The sequence below is a fragment of the Hylaeus volcanicus genome, chromosome 7 (genome assembly GCF_026283585.1).
Source record: "Hylaeus volcanicus isolate JK05 chromosome 7, UHH_iyHylVolc1.0_haploid, whole genome shotgun sequence".
Taxonomy (NCBI): Eukaryota; Metazoa; Arthropoda; class Insecta; order Hymenoptera; family Colletidae; genus Hylaeus; species Hylaeus volcanicus.
This window is the reverse complement of record NC_071982.1, coordinates 15,600,006-15,615,491: the sequence shown is the minus strand read 5'-3', so window position 1 is coordinate 15,615,491 and position 15,486 is coordinate 15,600,006. Positions and strand designations below refer to the sequence as shown.

Sequence of the window (15,486 nt, the reverse complement as noted above, 5' to 3'; positions counted from 1 at the left end):
GCTAAAATCGCGGATCGCAGGGACAGGCGTCCGGAACAGCGAAAGAAGTTTGCCCGCATTACTTCCTGATGCGCGAGGAGGATCGGATTCGTCGTGCGCATACTTTCGATACCGAGACGAAGGGGAATGTGCGCGAGGGGGAAGTCCAACTTGCGTGCAGAAACTGGTCGAAGCCATCGAGACCTCTCTGCTAGTTTACAGTAGAGAGAACATTAACTCGAGGACGTTTAATTTTGTCGGATGATAAGCCTTCGTTCGGTCTCGGGCTTCTAATCTCCTCAGTTGATAAATTTATTCGCGCGGTTATCTTCCAAATGCGTTATGCATCGCTATTTGCTGCTTCGAGGTGGGGCTGGGAGGATTGACGTTTGCTTTTGATCTAGTGCTTTATTTGGGATTTGGCGTAGAGGTATTTCATGGGATTGGAGTAAGAAAGCACTCGTGGCCAATACGGATAGCTACATATGATTATATACCGAAAATACCTCTTTGTGAAAGAAAAAGAAAACGAAAGTAAAGATACGGTGATACGTCGCAATATTAACAAAAAGGAGCTAAACTGAGTTGGGGTGCACTGCTCGTCGCAAACAAAATCTATTACCGAAACCATTCGTCTTGATCGATGCAAATTCTAATCTGTATCATGATGCGAAGGTTTGGAAAGTACCTGTTACAAACAGATTACGCGTGATTCATTTTACCAATCTTTAACTTAACAAATCGTTTCGTAACTCGGAGGTTACGCCATTGCGAACGGTAGAATCGTTTCTAAAACAGGAATCCGGATTCAGGGATCGAGAGTCTCATCGAAACTCGTCCGATTTCTCATCGAATAGGGCGTGCGGCTAATTAATCGCTCGCTTGGCTGGCAATTATTCAGCATCGGTAACCGTGAGAGCCGAACGTAGAGAATATGTATCTAAACGCGCGTGATTTTCCGGTGAAACGATCCGCGATCCATGGACGAGTTCCCTGATATCGCGACGAGAAGCTGTTCACCTTCGCGAAATCGATACCGTCGGGGAATCGATTGATAAATGAGATCGACGCGCGGTCCAAGCGGTGGCGGACTTCCTCGCCCCGCGGCGATCGATCCCGCGCTTTATCTATCCACGTAAACTAATTCAATTGGGTTTCACTCGGGAACAGCGCGGAACGAGAACTCTCTCGACAACGGTGATCGAATGCCGCCCGATCGATAAGAATCGCGGGAAATAAACGAGATGCGCGCGCGGCAGCCATTTCAGCGAACGTCGCCGCGACAGTGTCCTTGCGCGCATTCAAATCACCGGTGTTAACCACCGCTACCCGACTATTGAGACGTTTATCACTTGTTGAAAATTGAGAAAAGGGGGTGGGTGGAGGGTGAAGGAAAAGGTGGAGTACCACCTTCACATAGAGTCAGTTTGGAGGAAGATTGGAGAAAAGGTATATAAAATCCGTTGGGAAATATAGTCGTTCGAGATTTCTGTAGAAACACTCAACATTCGCGAAACACCCCAAATTTGATTAAAAGAAATTCATAACTCGTGGGGAGTTTCTAGATTAAATAAAATGTTCGAGTCGTTTGAGACTCATAAAAACATCCAACATTCACGAGGACTCAAATTTCATCAATATTTTGGACACTTCTCGAAACAGACAAGGCCAAGATCAACACGTTGATATGGAAGCAATTCATTTAAACACTCGAAGATTATCGAGTCTAAGATCATCGAGATATTCAAGCTCATAGTGTACTAAAAACATAGTCTAAATCCATATCAAGACGTGTGAAAATTGGCCAGCCTAGATAAGACCTATCGAGGTTCCTAAAAGTATCGATACGCGTCTAGACTTTTCGAGACCTCGTTCAAGGACTGATACCGATATGTATACGCGGCGATTTAAATCTCCTCGCTCTCGAATCGTATCGTTACACAACAGAAATGAAAACGCCAATCATTCACGTTACATCACTCCAATATCTGTTTATCCGTCTATCCATCGATTAAACAAGTAAATCTTTAATTATTGTGCAATCTTTTGCCACGATATCAGCCCTTGCCTCTGTTTTCAGACGTACACCGCGTATAAACAGCTGATAATCACTTCTCTGGATATAGGAAGACCGGTGTTTCGCGTAGGCGTTTAATCTCGAGGAATGTTTCCTGCTTAATTTCGCTCGTTAGAGGTAACTCCGCATAAGATAGAGACTCGACGCGGTTAAGAGCATTCCGGCATTTTTTGGGGGGATGCCGTCAAGATTGCATAAATAGGCAAGAACTCGATCTCTAGGTTCAGCGTGGCGCGAGGAAGTCGAGGGATTATCCCACGGACCAGCAATCTCGCTGATTTTTGACGAAAGTGTCGTCCAGGTTGAAACGACCGTCGTAACTGATCCTTGACAAACTTCATCAAATGGAAATTGCAATTAATGAAAATTCCGTGGCAGCTTCGACCAGCGAGGAGCCGTTCCCCGTCGGAATTGTGATGGTCGTGTTCGCGATAATTCGCCGTATCGCGGATGGCGAAATAAACGGGGACCAGTTCTAATTAGTATCCCGTGATACAGTTCCCTCCGGGGTCCCGGTTTATCTTATCGCGTAATACGCCAACAATGTTCTCGTTATCGCGGCCCCGCGGACGAAACCGACTCGCGTAATTCGGTTTTAACGCGTATACCTGTAATCACCGAGCCGTTATCGAGGGACAAGCGGGGACGAAGGATACGCGCGCCGGTATTCCGTGGATAAAACCGTCGAGATCGAGCCGTGGAATAACGCCACGAGTCCCCTGGCGGGAACAGGAAAACGTCGCGCATTAACGACGCTACTCTCGCTGAATTCATGTTTCCTGGTTTGTATAACGAGACAGGGGATCCCCTTTGTTCAATAAATTAGCGACGAAACTTGTCTTCGGCCACTTTGAGAAACCTAATCGGGGAATAAGTTGTCGATCGAGCCACGGCGACGGAGGCTGCGCCTTCTTCTTGCGCGACGAGGACGCGGCGACCCGCGAGCAATGAGATTCCAATTCCAATCTGTTCGGGTTGCTTCTCTACGAGTCTAGTATTCTGAATAACCGCCACCGATGGCTGTAATATTCCAGGGTACGTTCGACGAGTCAGCGAACGTCGCGTGACTCGTTCCAGGTAGACACTGGAGATGGGGCTTAGAGATGATGGAGCATCATCGATACTTGGTATTTAATGGGGAGCGGTGGAAGGTAACGAAGGTTTGGATGCTTGGTAATATTTTTAAATGCTTCGTGTACTATGATATCGTCGAGGCATTTATACATACAGGGTGTTTCTTTTTAAGCGAGTACAGCAGGATATCTCGGAAGATGTTGTAGTTATTAAAAATCTGATCCTATCGGCAAATAAGTTTGAGGACCTCTGCTTTCTATAATAGCAATACGAGCATCATTCCTTCGAACACCTTCATCCCCCAGGGTAAGAGTTCCCATAGCATCGTCTACCTGTGTATTCTCGTTCTCCTCCAGCCATCGGCAAGGTCCCCTCGAGGAATTAGGGCCAATCTATCCAACCAACAACACAAAAGCTATCCTTTCCATTCCCAATTCCTCCATCTCCAACGTCATCACCCTCGCCAAAAGAAGACTCACAGGGCAACTCGGACCCTCTACCCAGCGTCCTATCCCCCATGAATTAGAGATCCCCGCCCTCTCCGTCGAGCATTAAGACAGGATCGTATCATCTCGCGGGCCCTTCTAGGAATCACGAAGATGGACCAGCGAGCCCTTTTACGGCATCTCCGGGACTAACAATGTTTGTTATAGCGGAGACGTACGGCGCGGAATGTACGCATTATATCATTACGCATTATTACCCATTACATACCTCGTTACACCGTACATATCGTATATTACGCCAGCTAACGTTGGGAGAAAAACTGAGGGATTTCTCTCCTTCCCCGACATCTCTGGCTTCGCGCGTTTGCTGATGAGATTCACGGGACCATTACCATTCGCGTCCGCGTGTACCTGCGCGCGCACATACCTTCCCGCGTAATACGTGGCGCGGGATCTCTAATTGTATAGTAAATAACCTTCGTGAATTACGCATATAATGCTTAATGCCGACGTCGAGGGGCACGCATTGTGTGGCACCTATCGCCTCGCGACATTCAGGCCCACTTCGAACACTCCCTTTCTATCCTATCTTGTTCTTTTCTGCCGTCCCAATGTGACTGACGCGACGTCAATGGGAATTATTCCATGCAAAACGCATCCCCCACCTCATTGGACAAGCCACTGGAGGTCAAGAGTGGCGAATGGGTATGCGATGACGTTTATTGGCTCGATTTCTGCCCACTGAAAAGAATATTGGCGCCATTAGAGAGGCTTTTTCATGCCGAGAGGCCTGCCAAAGTGAGGCTGCTACAGGGTGTCTCTTTTAAGTTTGATCGAAACGGTTTAGGGACCAATTTTACTCGTTAAATTTATTTTCTTGATTCTGGATGGTACACTGTATGCTTTTTGATGTTTGAGTCAATCTATAATCGCTGATGACGTCTATTATTCTGCGATAAGCATCGATAACGAGTGCAAAGAATGCCCGTAATTTTTATATCGATAAAGGTAACGATGATAAGGCCTCCATAGCAACAATGGAATATTGCGTCTATATCACCCTATCTAAACTAAACAATACTCCTACTTATATATCCATTTCATAATTTAATTGTACCTTCTAATTTCACTTAATTCTTGCTACATTGAATTTTTCCTGTAAACACCTACTACACCTACGTACAATTCCCCTTATAAATTAACTTCTGTACTATCCTACTAATACAAATATAAATTAAACTGCTTTCGGAGAATATCTGCTTCTTTTCTATTCTCTAGTATCTCTAAATTAATATTGTATATATCCATAATATTCACTTGAAACCTCCAGATACCCACGATCCGCGATCGGATCATTCCCCTCCCGACTCCTCGCACAAAGAGTCGATCGCGAACAACAACTCCGTTCATTCACCGCGTCACGACGCCCGGCTTAAAAAGTTCGCACCGTGAAACGACCAACTGGGAGACGCAACCCGGAACACGCATGGTTGCACAACCCGCACCGAAACCTTCCAACGTAACATTGACTTTTTCAAGTGTAATTGCCGTTCGCGCTCCGATTACTAATCGACGCCACAGTGAACGTGACATACATTCGATTTTAACCTCGACGGCCAGCAGTCGCGCGCGCCAACGTTCGCGTATTCACGAGCCATTGTCCTCTCGGGAAAAAGCCGAGGGGAAAATCGTGATATCAGCTGCGAGCCGCGAGAGGCTGGCTCAATTCGTGGAAATCGACGGTCAACGCGAAGAGTTGTTTACCCATCCAATTCTACGAAGTAGAACCAGGTGACTGTAAACAGGACTCGCGTCGTTCGAGGACCTTTGTACGATTTCCTTTCTACACACAATGTCGTGTACCAAAGTTACACGTTACATTTATAGGCCGAGAAATAAATGTGTTATTATAAACGGAGCTAAAATAACGAAATTTTTCTGAGTACAGGTACTCCAGGGCGCAAGTACCTCAGAGTACTAGTACTCGAGAGCACCGGGATTGCAAGAAACGCATACTTTAAGCATAGATGTGATTCGAAATGTTCAAAAATCTCAAAACTCAGTATTCCAAACACTCGATGATCATACTAATTGTAAGCAAAGCTAAATCGCAAATAGCCAGCATTCTGCTGTGCTCATTGTTACATTGTTAGACCAGCTCGAGCAGGTCTTCGAACGGAGCTCCGAGGGAAGATCGTCGCAAAAACGGGTCTAAGTGTTTCGAGGAGCGAATGAAAAGCCAGTAAAGGCACGTACGAGGTGAGCAGCTCCGGAGATAAATTTCGACGCTGATCAATGTGATCCTCGACGGTAGGACGGGCCACTAACGGTAAGGGATCGAGAAAAACGGAAAAAAAGGGACCGAGACGAAGAAGAGAAGAGCGACGGCCTACCAGTCTCGGTTTTACGATCACCTTGCAAGAGAAGTCGCTCCCTCCTCGACCGCCATTTTTTGGGCGACACTAACAAATGGAGCGGATAGAATCTTTCGGAGTCCGAGGGGTGAAACGTTGGGGAATCTCGACCTCGGAAGAGGATCGTACTTAAAATTACAAATCCAGTGGGCAAGTCAACGAGCCCATTGCTCCATTACAAACAAAATAACGAACAATAATATACGATATAAGAGAAGCTACCATAACTGTTGCTCTCGTTGTTTCCAGACAGAAATGGATAAAATTGTACTCGAAAAACAAACAGTAATTTATTCGATCCATTTACATTCTCATTGCGAAACATTTCTGTGATTCAAATTCTAATTTCCATTCAAGACTTAAACTATGAATCGTCATTCGAAATCTGCGTCTAGATAAGAAACTTAGCTATCTCTGGTTCCAAGTAAATACTTGCGTCGCGTTGATGCATACGTAATCAAAAGTGCTCTGATTCACCCGCGATTAAGATAACGCGAGTACAATAGAGAGACTAACAAAGACCATTTAAAAGGCGATCTAACACGCGACTCGAACACGACAACTCTGTACAATTACTCAAATTAATTTGAAGTTCTGTTACGGATGATTGGCTCCAAAAAATGGCGTCCCAATGGTCCAAGCTCCGAACCGATCACCCTCAAACTTTTAATGCTCGGAAAACAATCTCCTTTGAAACCGATATCAAGATTGCGAAAACAATTATAGTCATAAATGTATGGTAACGCAACGTTCCTTTCAATAGGTTAAAGGATGTAAAAACTGGTCAGATTCCGAGCACGTACAATCGCTCAGGCTTCGCTATCGCGTATATCTCGACCGATCATAACATAGGCTCAATGAGCACCAAAAGCGATCGCGAAACACCTCGAAACACTTAAAATCCTTGCAGGACGGGCAGGTTGCCACGAAACGATACCCTTACGAAACATTCCACTCACCTGCCGCCGTTGTACGATCCAGAACGTGGTGGACGACGGTCGCCGTGAGGCACGTCCGCTTGCAAACTAATTTTTGTTTTCCCCACTGGTAACTCCACTGTGGCACTGTATTACTGTATATGGTACTACGTGCACGTATACATATATACGCGGCTATAGGTGTACGCGGCGGACACCGGGCGCGCTCTCGACGAGGGGGAGGCGCAAGGGCGGATATATAATCGACGAAACGAGAAACCACGTCGAACCACCGACAACGTAGAATCGCGTACAAAAGGTAAACGGAGCGATGGTTCGCGAGTAAATCGAGCGAGAGTTTTAGTGACGCCTGGCCCTGCTCTGACACAGATCACTGACCAATTCCGCTGGAGGACTGACGCGATACTGACTCGCCGTCGCATCTGGCGAGGAGCGCGACAACCGGCTTCGTAGCTCTCGGCAGTCTTCGAGCAGCCTCGGCCATGCTCGGCTAGCGAACCTGTAACCGCAGACGTTCTCGAGTACCGATCGAGCTCGTGTCCGTGCAAGAGGCACCGCGTTCGTGTGCGTGCGCGGGTACTGGCTACAGTACATATCAAGGTAAGTAACGTTGTACGAAGGTATAGGTACGCCCACGCAATTTAGGCCCCTGACGATAATGAAGAACTCGGCAGTACCTTGCGTGAGCGTGCATTATGGCCGCGTTCGCGCGTTGATACCGTCTCGCGGGGATTTCCCCGCGGGCTGGAGTGTGCGTGCGCAACCCGCGATACGTTTTTTTTTTTTATTATTATTAATGTATCGTGCTTTCTTTGTTTCGAGATGTAAAAGGTTGGAGTTTCATTAGGAGTTGAAGCGTGGTCGAGGGTCTTTGAGAATAAAATTAATTCTGGAGGGCTAGCTTCTACTTAGTTCCTTAATTATCTAAATTGATATGTTAGTTATTCTAAGCTGTTGATACTAAGAAAGATTCTTATCAGGGTGGAAAAGGTTGTATATAATAAATGCTAGATGGATAAGAACCTATTGTTAGACCCTATTTGGTAGGTTACCATTTCGAAAGAATTCAATGACCCTTCCATTGCCCTCACGTGATTAGTATTTCCTTTATGCGTAGGTCCAATCCCATATCGACCTATGTCCCCCATACTTCCTGTATTGAATCAATCAATATGCAGGGTGAACTGCCCAAGGCTGAAACCTAACACTAACCCATTGCTTTCAATGATACGAAAAAACGTTTGAAGGGACAAATATTTGTTCCACGGAGGTAAATATTGTGATACGTAAGATTTTACTTTCCCACTTTCCAAGATTCTAATATCGAAATGACAATATAGGCAAATATTTAAGAAACCCCAAAGAACTTTTCCTAATTTTTCCAGACTTTTTCGCTTCATTGTTTATTAAATTAATAATTATTACCAGCTTTCAAGATCTGAATGCACTCACTCGGTACACGCAAATCAGGTCCTCCACATCCTCCGCACTCAACGTCCATCTTTCGTCGCCATGGTCTCCTTGTCCTCCCTCGCAGCTGATCCTGAGCCTCCCGATGACCAAACTGGCCCCTCGACGATGAAGCTGTAACACCAAAGAAAAGACGCTTCACTCGCATCTAGCTCCTCCAGGAGACCTCGTTACAAGGACGACCTAATATCACGGAAGCAAACCGCGGAAAAGGAGTCCAGCGTTCAAGCAGATCAATCGAGCGATCCGGCTAGGTGGCGTTTAGCGATGTTAACGAAACAATTTACTGCTGCTCGCGTTCCCGCCACATTTGCATCGGCCCGCGCCCGTTTAACACGGGCAAATTTATGGATTTGATAATAATGAACTCACGTCCGCATTACGTTGCGCATATTACGGAATTACACGGCATTACACGACGTACCGACGTTAAGTACAATATTCAAGGATATAATAGAACGCGGTAGATCATAGGAGGCCATGGCTACGCCCGTAAAACAGCGAAATAAGGAGTTGACGCGTCTCCGCAAGGGGTAAAACGCTCCGCAACAAAAGTGATCTACCGCGTGTGCCTGTAATTTCACACCTCGCCACTACGAGAGTTTCCCGCTTCGTACGCGCCGCCCCATAAATATTTTCGAAACATCCCCGGCCGTAAACGCGCGAACCTCTCCCTAAACGTCGTGAAAACGATGTTTGTACAGCGAAGATTCCTCTCGTTAGTTGGCCACCTATTCCTAGAGATCCTTACCGAATATCAGTGTCGTTTAATAAATGGTACGCAAATGACGAGATGAAATTGGATTCCCCAGACTTGGGCAATCTTAATGGCCGATAAATAACTGCAAAATAATCTTCGAGGAACGTCCACGTTCAACGTATCGCGTGTCCCGTCGTAAACCTGAGATTGTCGTCTTTGTTTATTCGCTTTTTGCGATGGAATCGATATTGGGGCGATTTTTTGGAACGAGGAAGGGAAGATAAGGGACGATCGGAAGAACAGGACGGAGGTATCAGTATTCCAAAACCTTTCGTTGGTGGATCAGCTAAGATCCAGACGCGTTGAGTCGGGAGGACTGCGACTCGATGGCGCGTAGAAACTATAGGTATTCGTTACAGGGTATTCCCTATCCCGATTTTTAAGGTAAAAGATTGCCGTATGCAACACATGCTCAAGTGTTCACCACGCTTCCAAACTCAAAGCTATTACTATAAGAATTCTAACCACCTAAAATTCTCGAACCAAAGCACTCGCATCTAAGCATAGACATCGACCTACTGTTTGCAATGTCACGATGACATAATCTGCTCTGCCCTGACATCATACTCTTCCTCGGAGGCAAACGCCTCGCTGGCCGCGAGCAAGTCTCGTCGAAGGGCAAGAAAATAGTCCCGACGACGTATTCGAACACGCACGCGTTGCACGGGTGGTTTAATTATAAGTAATCTCGCGTCTTCTCTGAATTTAATGCGCCTCGATCGAAGAAGCAGGGATTTAAGACCGTGTCGCCTCGCCGTTATGAAAAAGCGACATTATGGCTGATGATACGGACACCGTGACGCTTGCTCGGAGTTCCCCGCTTTATAGGGGATAAAAAGAGAGGGATCCACGCGGCACGGCAACACGCTAAACAGTACATTCGCAATCATGAGGGTTGGCGGATATGTAAATGCACGTGAGACACTGATCACGCATACACACCGGGTACCACCATACCGCGAACGTTCGCGTAAATCCTCGCTGTTTTTCCGACCAGGAATAACGAATGACTTCGGAGATTCCGGCGGGTTTGGCTCTCACAATTAAACGAGAAACCAGCCACGAAGGGGAAATGCATTCGAGAAATACTTCGCTAGTGTAAAGAGGAACTATTGTGCTGGGATGTCGAAGATCTCTGTGGAAACGAAAGGAGAATTTTCCAGGGAGACATTTTTGTCATCTTTCGGGTAAAGTTCTTATCTTTTGTTTGGGGTGGGGGTGGGGGGGGGGGGAGTGTAATTCATCCAAATTAAGGGTTTAATTCTTCATAAACAATTCAAACTCCACAATAGATCCGACATCTCCCATGAATGTTTACTTCCGAACAGGGTTTGAACAGATTCGTAACAATCAATCTCCCAACCAACGAATCTCACTTTTGTCTATTTCCATGCTCCTTGCCTTCCATCCTTTCCATCTTCTATTCTTCATTTTATATCGATGTACTTCAGCTCCGTTGTCGATGAAGTTGAGCTTTACACGCAGCCTCTCCGCGAGCATCTCGAAAGATGATGGAATCCGCTTGGAACGCCAGCAATCATCGAAATCTACCATCGTCGCGGAGCTCGTAATTACCCAATAACGAGTCCATTAAGAGATACCTGTCGACTTATTAACGGTAACGAGATCGTAGACCCCTGAAGAATTTAACCTCGGACTTCCGTTCGCGGTTCGCACGAATGAAGCATGTCCCCGGCCGAATCAGGCCGAACGTTTCCCTGAGGAGCGCAGGCGATCCGCGGCGGTCGTGAGATAATTATGTAAATGAATTTCGATCGTTAGGGGGGCGTGGACGAGCCTGGGTTCCTCCGTGACACGACCTGACCTCGGCCAGCAGGCTCCCGCCTACCTCATTTTCCCCACAATTTTCGTGCCTGCGTGTAAACACGTCCAACGGTATATTATCGGACGCTTGTGGTACAGCGCACTCTTGCACGACCTTTCGTGAACAATGTGCGCACCCGTTAAGCCTTTGTTCAATTAAAATTCAAAGTTCGATCAAAACTGAAGATTTTTCTTGTAGGTAGAACAGGGAAAGAGAAAGAAGGGAACACGAGGGCATGTATAGTTGGGAGATTTCCTTCGATTCGAAAATACTTGGATATGTGACTCAAGAATCGCCGCAACAGCTGTTTTGTTTGCACGTTCGAGGAAACGTGTACGCTGCGCGCCCTCTGACCCTTGTTGACTTCCTATCGCCACGAGTAAGAGGATGATGAGTGGCCTCGCAGTCCCGGAAGTCACGTTAATTTTCACTTTAGCTCGCAAGAGGATTTTTCAGTACCGAGGGATATCGTTCGTAGTCTTCCCTTAATTATAAACCCAGCGAGTATCATTAGGATATCGCGGCGGAATTAATATGTGGTTGCCGTGGCGATCGGAAGGTCGCCATGGCGTCCAGCGGGGACCTAATCATAGCCGTGACATTAAGCAATCTCGCGGTATCGCGGGATACGCTTCGTAAAATTGTGGCTCATGCAAATTCAGAGACACCTCGGGACCATTACTGGAACTGCACGACACTTGCCGAGTGCATTAGCGTGAATCGGTCCGCGTCGTTAAAACCACTCGCGAATAAATTACCAGCGTGCCATATCCTATCTTTCGCGAATGAAGTAATTACAACATCCACCTCCTTCCACCGGATTCGGATAAATATGTCTCTTACTTCGGACGAGATAGGAGGAAGACGCTCGTCGGTCGACTTTTCCTCGAGGGTTTTCGAGTTAGAATCGTATGGAGTCCGACCAAAAATAATTCAAACTGGTTCGAAACAGGATCATTACGGGGAATTACGCACGATATTTCTATTCATTCATGGGGAGGGGACTTGTAACGACGAAAAATAACTCATTGGTTTTTGTGAAGGCGAAAGGGAATCGTTACAGAGTTTGGAAAGAATGTATGGAGTGCCTATAGAGTAAAATGTTTCATCAGTTAGGACCACTTAAAATTTTCAATGTTTTTCATATTTGAAAATTAGAAGATTATCTCCGAACTCGAACTTGAAGGATCGACGAGGACAAGGGAAATCCTCGTTTCTAGGGATCGAAATAAGAACGAAAGCAGGGAGAAATTGGTCGACGACGAGACCACCAAGGCTGGCCTAGCACGAGGCACACCTCCGCTCGATCTCGCGGGGATCGTATTTAACGGCATTACGGTCATGAATTATGCATAATTTATCTGAAAGCACGTTGAAAAATAGTTTTGACCCGTAGGGCCAGTGGCGAGAATGGAGCTCGTACGACGCGCACTGCCGATGCTGTCTGCATAGAAAGTGGATGCCCTCGCGTTAAGTGCGAGGGTGCCGGTTGGGACTGGTCCCAACCGCCGATCTACCACTTTAGGCCGTTGTTAGAACCATCCCATTGATTTCGATATCCCGTTACCAGTCAGCGTGGGTCCCAAGCGTGCGTCAGCTTCAGTCCTCGCTATCTCGATCTGTAGCATCGTCATTACCGTAATTACGGTTAATCGTGTTCACAATTTCCTTTGGTACACGCGTGTTTCGTGCTACGCCTTCGTTCGTACCTGTCCTCCACGAACTAATCGAAGGAATCGATATTCGCAGATACTTGGATAACTTGTGGAAAAATTAGTTTTCCTTAGTTTCGGTTGATCCTGTACGAGTAACCTTGGCTACTGGAACTTTTAGGATATTTGCAACCGATAGCGAGAGGCGCGCAGATCGTCGCGTGGAATTGATCGAGGCTCGTCGATACAAAGGAAGATCGGGGCGTGGTCTGATATGGCTCAACCTTAGAATTACGTTCTGCAAATTGGATGACATTTGGTTCCGAGAAACACGCTGTCCGCTGGAGTTTTCGAAGAACCCGTTGCACGATGCTAAAGTGCCTATAGACGGCTATCAACGTACAGTCGAACATAGTTTGTGGTTACACGGGAACATAAAGAGGGTCTGACGAGGACCAATCTTGGAATTATAATTTGCACAGAAATTCGATTCAAAGAACACGTCTTCATTTCTGTAGCAGTTTTGAGAAAACTCGTACCGCGACAACCTTCGAAGCTGAAATGCCACCATGGTCCAATCCTGATCCAAACAATTTTTCCTCTGGGGAGACCAGCCGAAATTCGATGACTCCGATAAAATCTACGTCCCCGCGTTATCACCTGCCAGGGGAACTTGGCATCGCTCGCTTCAATGGCTTCCTAACAGTGTACAACGCCACGGAGAAACCTGTTTGTCATGAACCTCGTTCTCTGGATATATTAACAGCGCTCTGTTGCTCGCGAGCAATGCCTCGCACTTAAAGGAAATCGTGTTTCTCGCTGGTTGTATGGCAATATTACGTACGGACAATAAAACTTCCCGTTCCGATGCGTGCCCCGTAATCGTTGTTCCTTTCAAATTTAATAGAGTTTACGGCCGACTCGCGACCGGCTCCGTGCTTTCATGTAAATTAATTACGTCAACTTTCTCTGATTGCTCGTGCCGTCGACCGCGGCGTATGTCTATGGTTGTCGATTTTTCTCTGGTCACCGTCCGTAATTGGTCGCATGCGTAGGTTTCAGCGATTGTTCCGCAGAGGTCACCTCGACATTTTCCATTGTGATAAGAAATAATATTTATCCACGTAAGCAAGGTTTACCTTTCATTTACATTGGAATAATTTTAGAGATTTTTGATTCTCGTCTTATTCTTCTTCGAGCCAGCAAGGAGTACACAACCTGAACAGTTGGTAACGTTTTCGTAACTCGTTTTATAAACAACCTTCCCAGGCCGGGAAGATTAATCAAGGTACTCGAAGGATTCGTCTATCCAAGCCGACGACATCATTGGCTGTCTATCGCATCGCAAGGAGAAACAAAACCCTCAGTGACAGAGATATTTCCGGCGGGGTTCGATCGTAGGCTCGATCCGCACGACGACGTCGTTTGTCACGTTATATCGAGCGTTTTTCTCTAGTTTTTCAAACGCCATCGCTTCCAGAGGCCCGTTATTGCTGACACTCCTACTGACCGGCCACGCCGGCAGTCAACGGATCCAGTCTCGCATAATTTTCCAACTGGAGATGTATGAATGTTGCCCGACGACGTCCGCCGGGTCAAAGCACGGCGTTCCCATTGGCTTCCATGGGTTGGAGAGGACGGAGCCTGGCTAGGCTTTAACAAATGCGTCTCATACACAATCCGCTCCGGGTTAAACCCCTGGTGGAGTTGCATTAAACCCTGAGGGTAATGTATGACCCTGAGGGAAACGTCCTTAACACTGGTGGGGACTGGAGGTGGGGACTCGAAGGTATTAAGTCTTCTAAACGCTGTGGTACCACTTGGAAAGGAGCTTCTAAGATCCTCAGAATTTTTGAAAATCTTGAAACCTCTGAGATTCTCAGAAGCCTCCAGACCACCTCGAAATCTTTGAAACCCCTCAGAGTCCCCCAGCAACAATGAAAACTCTATCAATCAGAGCCTTTGCAACTCCTGCGACCCCTTCAACCGCCTTAAATAGCAAGCATCCTCGAAGATAACCAGGACTCGTCGTGTTGAACGAAACCTTAACACGGACACGTGTCAAACAGCTTATTGGAGTAGTATAAATGTGGCCCCTGTTCCGCAGAAAGTAGCCAAAGTCATTAGCATTGGCCGCGCGTTCTAACAGCGGGTCGTCAGGACGGCAAACAAAATTATTATGTCGATTCTCGAGGTTTCGCGCGAACACCGCGCGCGGATATGATAAATGACGATCTCGTCGTTTTGCACGACCCTTCAGGACGACTCTATCCGCTGTCACTAACGAGCTGTCGCGCGTTGAATTCCACGCTGCCGGTGACGCACGCAACGCCAGGCAGATCTGTATCTGATATTTATTTATGCGAATAGCTGGCCCCGGTACAAATTAAACGGATGCGCGCCGCGCGAACTTCCAGCATCCATCACGCCCGTTCTTGCACGCCTCTTTGCCGAGCTTATTTCTCTCTGACGCGTGTCTTGGGACTCTAATCGACTTCGTTGCGCGAATCACGTTCAGAATCTTGTAATATATTTATTATTGATAGCGATAATCTCCAGAGTCGAAGAAACTGAAAAATGTGTGTGAAACCTGTGCCGGATGATAAAAATAGGTATAACTGAAACGCCGCGGCAAATTTCACCGACGTCCCCTGCTTCCGTTACATCCAATACACAAATCACGAAAGAGCCACGGTTCGCGTAACGAGGAACCCTGTATTCCCACCAATTAGTTCCCGATAACTAACCGTTCATCGGTTTTTGCGATTGGAAATCACGTCGGGCTGTCTAGCGGCGATCGACCGCCCCGTAAAAAACGCGAACCATTCGAATTAATCGTAATCCCCCCCAC

The 15,486-nt window shown here is 46.7% G+C and overlaps 1 protein-coding gene across 8 annotated transcripts in view; it reads right to left on the bottom strand.

The window, feature by feature from the left end:
- LOC128880276 (uncharacterized) overlaps positions 1–15,486 on the bottom strand; it is a 162,783-nt gene that overhangs the window by 139,024 nt on the left and 8,273 nt on the right. For 4 of the 8 annotated variants that reach the window (XM_054130191.1, XM_054130184.1, XM_054130185.1 and 1 more), the window contains one exon: positions 8,381–8,512. The gene's annotated coding sequence lies outside the window, so the exon portion shown is untranslated. Of the gene's footprint in view, positions 1–6,949; positions 8,279–8,353; positions 8,513–15,486 lie in introns of those variants that run through there. The other 4 variants (XM_054130187.1, XM_054130188.1, XM_054130190.1 and 1 more) reach the window with 2 other exon arrangements.